Source organism: Schistocerca gregaria, unplaced genomic scaffold (genome assembly GCF_023897955.1).
Source record: "Schistocerca gregaria isolate iqSchGreg1 unplaced genomic scaffold, iqSchGreg1.2 ptg000073l, whole genome shotgun sequence".
Lineage (NCBI taxonomy): Eukaryota > Metazoa > Arthropoda > Insecta > Orthoptera > Acrididae > Schistocerca > Schistocerca gregaria.
Genome location: NW_026061709.1, coordinates 1,560,613 through 1,567,340, shown reverse-complemented (window position 1 = coordinate 1,567,340; position 6,728 = coordinate 1,560,613).

Sequence of the window (6,728 nt, the reverse complement as noted above, 5' to 3'; positions counted from 1 at the left end):
GGCATTCTGTGATCTGTGGACTCTCAGAGTGTTGATGAAACACAGAAATTGCATCGGGATTGAATACAACAGTCACCATGCGCACTTTCCTCCATGGGAGTATCCCTCAAACAGTCTATGCTTTGATCGTTCCCTGGAAGACCAGTAGTAGTTTCCGATGCACATCTCTTGGCATTCTGTAATCTGTGTACTATCAGAGTGTTGATGAAACACTGAAAATGCATCGGGATTGAATACAACAGTCACCTTGCCCAATTTCCTCCATGGGAGAAATGTCTCAAAGAGTTTACGCATTGATCGTTTTCTGGAAGTCCAGTAGTAGTTTACGATGCACATCTGGAAGCATTCTGTAATCTGTGGACTATTAGAGTGTTGATGAAACACAGAAATTGCATCGGGATTGAATACAACAGTCACCATGCGCACATTCCTCCATAAAAATAATGTCTCAAAGAGTCCACGCTTTGAACGTTCCCTGGAAGACCAGTAGTAGATTCCGATGAACATCTTGAGGCATTCTGTAATCTGTGCACTATCAGAGTGTTGATGAAACACAGAAATTGCATCGGGATTGAATACAGCAGTCACCATGCGCACTTTCCTCCACGGCAGTAATGTCTCAAACAGTCTACGTTCCGATCGTTCCCTGGAAGACGAGTAGTAGTTTCCGATGCACATCTGGTGGCATTCCGTAATCTGTGGACTATCAGAGTGTTGATGAAACACTGAAAATGCATCGGGATTGAATACAACAGTCACCATGCCCAATTTCCTCCATGGGAGAAATGTCTCAAAGAGTTTACGCATTGATCGTTTTCTGGAAGTCCAGTAGTAGTTTACGATGCACATCTGGGAGCATTCTGTAATCTGTGGACTATTAGAGTGTTGATGAAACACAGAAATTGCATCGGGATTGAATACAACAGTCACCATGCGCACATTCCTCCATAAAAATAATGTCTCAAAGAGTTCACGCTTTGATCGTTCCCTGGAAGACCAGTAGTAGATTCCGATGAACATCTTGAGGCATTCTGTAATCTGTGCACTATCAGAGTGTTGATGAAACACAGAAATTGCAATTGGATTGAATACTACAGTCAAAATGCGCACTTTCCTATATGGGAGTAATGTCTCTAACAGTCTACGATTTGATCGTTAGCTGGAAGACCAGTAGTAGTTTCCGATGCACATCTTGAAACATTCTGTAATCTGTGGACTATCAGAGTGTTTATGAAACACAGAAATTGCATCGGGATTGAATACAACAGTCAACATGCGCACTTTCCTACATGGGAGTATCCCTCAAACAGTCTATGCTTTGATCGTTCCCTGGAAGACCACTAGTAGTTTCCGATGCACATCTGGTGGCATTCTGTAATCTGTGGACTATCAGAGTGTTGATGAACCACAGAAATTGCATCGGAAATGAATACAAGGGTCAACATGCGCACTTTGCTCCACGGGAGGTATGTCTCTAACAGTCTACGCTTTGATCGTTCCCTGCAGGACCAGTAGTAGTTTCCGATGCACATCTGGTGGCGTTCTGTAATCTGTGGACTATCAGAGTGTTGATGAAACACAGAAATTGCATCGGGATTGAACACAACAGTCACCATCCGCACTTTCCTCCATGGGAGTAATGTCTGAAACAGACTACGCTTTGATCGTTCCCTGAAAGACCACGCTTTGATCGTTCCCTGCAGGACCAGTAGTAATTTACGATGCACATCTGGAGGCATTCTGTGATCTGTGGACTCTCAGAGTGTTGATGAAACACAGAAATTGCATCGGGATTGAATACAACAGTCACCATGCGCACTTTCCTCCATGGGAGTATCCCTCAAACAGTCTATGCTTTGATCGTTCCCTGGAAGACCAGTAGTAGTTTCCGATGCACATCTCTTGGCATTCTGTAATCTGTGTACTATCAGAGTGTTGATGAAACACTGAAAATGCATCGGGATTGAATACAACAGTCACCATGCCCAATTTCCTCCATGGGAGAAATGTCTCAAAGAGTTTACGCATTGATCGTTTTCTGGAAGTCCAGTAGTAGTTTACGATGCACATCTGGAAGCATTCTGTAATATGTGGACTATTAGAGTGTTGATGAAACACAGAAATTGCATCGGGATTGAATACAACAGTCACCATGCGCACATTCCTCCATAAAAATAATGTCTCAAAAGTCCACGCTTTGAACGTTCCCTGGAAGACCAGTAGTAGATTCCGATGAACATCTTGAGGCATTCTGTAATCTGTGCACTATCAGAGTGTTGATGAAACACAGAAATTGCATCGGGATTGAATACAGCAGTCACCATGCGCACTTTCCTCCACGGCAGTAATGTCTCAAACAGTCTACGTTTTGATCGTTCCCTGGAAGACGAGTAGTAGTTTCCGATGCACATCTGGTGGCATTCCGTAATCTGTGGACTATCAGAGTGTTGATGAAACACTGAAAATGCATCAGGATTGAATACAACAGTCACCATGCCCAATTTCCTCCATGGGAGAAATGTCTCAAAGAGTTTACGCATTGATCGTTTTCTGGAAGTCCAGTAGTAGTTTACGATGCACATCTGGGAGCATTCTGTAATCTGTGGACTATTAGAGTGTTGATGAAACACAGAAATTGCATCGGGATTGAATACAACAGTCACCATGTGCACATTCCTCCATAAAAATAATGTCTCAAAGAGTCCACGCTTTGATCGTTCCCTGGAAGACCAGTAGTAGATTCCGATGAACATCTTGAGGCATTCTGTAATCTGTGCACTATCAGAGTGTTGATGAAACACAGAAATTGCAATTGGATTGAATACTACAGTCAAAATGCGCACTTTCCTATATGGGAGTAATGTCTCTAACGGTCTACGATTTGATCGTTAGCTGGAAGACCAGTAGTAGTTTCCGATTCACATCTTGAAACATTCTGTAATCTGTGGACTATCAGAGTGTTTATGAAACACAGAAATTGCATCGGGATTGAATACAACAGTCAACATGCGCACTTTCCTCCATGGGAGTAATGTCTCAAACAATCTACGCTTTTGATCGTTCCCTGGAAGACCAGTAGTAGTTTGCGATGCACATCTGGTGGCATTCTGTAATGTGTAGACTGTCAGAGTGTTGATGAAACACAGAAATTGCATCGGGATTGAATACAACATTCACCATGCGCACTTTCCTCCATGGGAGTAATGTCTCTAAAAGTTTTCGCTTTTATCTTTCCCTGGAAGACCAGTAGTAGTATCCGATGCACATCTGGAGGCTTTCTGTGATCTGTGGACTATCAGAGTGTTGATGAACCACAGAAATTGCGTCGGAAATGAATACAACAGTCACCATGCGCACTTTCCGCCACGGCAGTAATGTCTCAAACAGTCTACGTTTTGATCGTTCCCTGGAAGACGAGTAGTAGTTTCCGATGAACATCTGGAGGCATTCTGTAATCAGTGGACTATCAGAGTGTTGATGAAACACAGAAATTGCATCGAAATTGAATACAACAGTCACCATTCGCACTTTCTTCCATGGGAGTAATGTCTGAAACAGTCTACGCTTTGATCGTTCCCTGGAAGACCAGTAGTAGTTTCCGATGCACATCTGGAGGCATTCTGCAATCTGTGGAGTATCAGAGTGTTGATGAAACACAGAAACTTCATCGGGATTGAATGCAACAGTCACCATGCGCACTTTCCTCCATGGGAGTAATGTCTCAGACAGTCTACTCTTTGATCGTTCCCTGGAAGACCAGTAGTAGTTTCCGATGCACATCTGGAGGCATTCTGTAATCTGTGGACTATCAGATTGTTGATGAAACACAGAAAATGCATCGAGATTGAATAGAACAGTCACCATGCGCACTTTCCTTCATGGGAGTAATGTCTCAAGGAGTTTACGCTTGGATCGTTCCCTGGAAGTGCAGTAGTAGTTTCTGATGCACATCTGGAGGCATTCTGTAATCTGTGGACTATCAGAGTGTTGACGAAACACAGAAATTGCGTCGAAATTGAATACAACATTCACCATGCGCACTTTCTTCCATGGGAGTAATGTCTGAAACAGTCTACGATTTCATCGTTCCCTGGAAGACCAGTAGAAATTTCCGATTAACATCTGGAGGCATTCTGTAATCTGTGGACTATCAGAGTGTTGATGAAACACAGAAATTGCATCGGGATTGAATACAACAGTCACCATGCGCACTTTCCTCCACAGCAGTAATGTCTCAAACAGTCTACGATTTGATCTTTAACTGGAAGACGAGTAGTAGTTTCCGATTAACATCTGGGGGCATTCTGTAATCTGTGGACTATCAGAGTGTTGATGAAACACAGAAATTGCTTCGGGATTGAATACAACATTCACCAAGCGCACTTTCTTCCATGGGAGTAATGTCTCAAACAGTCTACGCTTTGATCGTTCCCTGGAAGACCGGTAGTAGTTTCCGATGCACATCTGGTGGCATTCTATATCTGTAGACTATCAGAGTGTTGATGAAACACAGAAATTGCTTCGGGATTGAATACAACATTCACCATGCGCACTTTCCTCCATGGGAGTAATGTCTCTAAAAGTTTTCGCTTTTATCGTTCCCTGGAAGACCAGTAGTAGTTTCCGATGCACATCTGGAGGCTTTCTGTGATCTGTGGACTCTCAGAGTGTTGATGAAACACAGAAATTGCATCGGGATTGAATACAACAGTCACCATGCGCACTTTCCTACATGGGAGTATCCCTCAATCAGTCTATGCTTTGATCGTTCCCTGGAAGACCACTAGTAGTTTCCGATGCACATCTGGTGGCATTCTGTAATCTGTGGACTATCAGAGTGTTGATGAACCACAGAAATTGCATCGGAAATGAATACAAGGGTCAACATGCGCACTTTGCTCCACGGGAGGTATGTCTCTAAGAGTCTACGCTTTGATCGTTCCCTGCAGGACCAGTAGTAGTTTCCGATGCACATCTGGTGGCGTTCTGTAATCTGTGGACTATCAGAGTGTTGATGAAACACAGAAATTGCATCGGGATTGAACACAACAGTCACCATCCGCACTTTCCTCCATGGGAGTAATGTCTGAAACAGACTACGCTTTGATCGTTCCCTGAAAGACCACGCTTTGATCGTTCCCTGCAGGACCAGTAGTAATTTACGATGCACATCTGGAGGCATTCTGTAATCTGTGGACTATCAGAGTGTTGATGAAACACAGAAATTGCATCGGGATTGAATACAACAGTCACCATGCGCACTTTCCTCCACGGCAATAATGTCTCAAACAGTCTACGTTTTGATCGTTCCCTGGAAGACGAGTAGTAGTTTCCGATGCACATCTGGTGGCATTCTGTAATCTGTGGACTATCAGAGTGTTGATGAAACACAGAAATTGCATCAGGATTGAACACAACAGTCACCATCCGCACTTTCCACCATAGGAGGAATGTCTGAAACAGTCTACGGTTTGATCGTTCCCCGGAAGATAAGTAGTAGTTTCCGATGCACATCTCTTCGCATTCTGTAATCTGTGTACTATCAGAGTGTTGATGAAACACTGAAAATGCATCGGGATTGAATACAACAGTCACCATGCCCAATTTCCTCAATGGGAGAAATGTCTCAAAGAGTTTACGCATTGCTCGTTTCCTGGAAGTCCAGTAGTAGTTTGCGATGCACATCTGGTGGCATTCTGTAATGTGTAGACTGTCAGAGTGTTGATGAAACACAGTAATTGCATCGGGATTGAATACAACAGTCACCATGCGCACTTTTCTCCATGGGAGTAATGTCTCTAACAGTTTACGCTTTGATCGTTCCCTGCAGGACCAGTAGTAGTTTCCGATGCACATCTGGTGGCATTCTGTTATCTGTGGACTATCAGAGTGTTGATGAATCACAGAAATTGCATCGGGATTGAACACAACAGTCACCATCCGCACTTTCCTCCATGGGAGTAATGTCTGAAACAGTCTACGCTTTGATCGTTCCCTGGAATACCACGCTTTGATCGTTAGCTGCAGGACCAGTAGTAGTTTCCGATGCACATCTGGAGGCATTCTGTAATCTGTGGACTATCAGAGTGTTGATGAAACACAGAAATTGCATCGGGATTGAATACAACAGTCACCATGCGCACTTTCCTCCACGGCAGTAATGTCTCAAACAGTCTACGTTTTGATCGTTCCCTGGAAGACGAGTAGTAGTTTCCGATGAACATCTGGAGGCATTCTGTAATCTGTGGACTATCAGAGTGTTGATGAAACACAGAAATTGCATCGGGATTGAATACAACAGTCACCATGCGGACATTCCTCCACGGGAGTAATGTCTCAAACAGTCTACGCTTTGATCCTTCCCTGGAAGACCAGTAGTAGTTTCCGATGCACATCTGGTGGCTTTCTGTAATCTTTAGACTATCAGAGTGTTGATGAAACACAGAAAGTGCATCGGGATTCAATACAACAGTCACCATGCGCACTTTCCTCCATGGGAGTAATGTCTCTAAAAGTTTTCGTTTTTATCGTTTCCTGGAAGACCAGTAGTAGTTTCCGATGCACATCTGGAGGCTTTCTGTGATCTGTGGTCTATCAGAGTGTTGATGAAACACAGAAATTGCATCAGGATTGAACACAACATTCACCATCCGCACTTTCCTCCATAGGAGAAATGTCTCAAAGAGTTTACGCTTTGATCGTTTTCTGGAAGACCAGTAGTAGTTTAC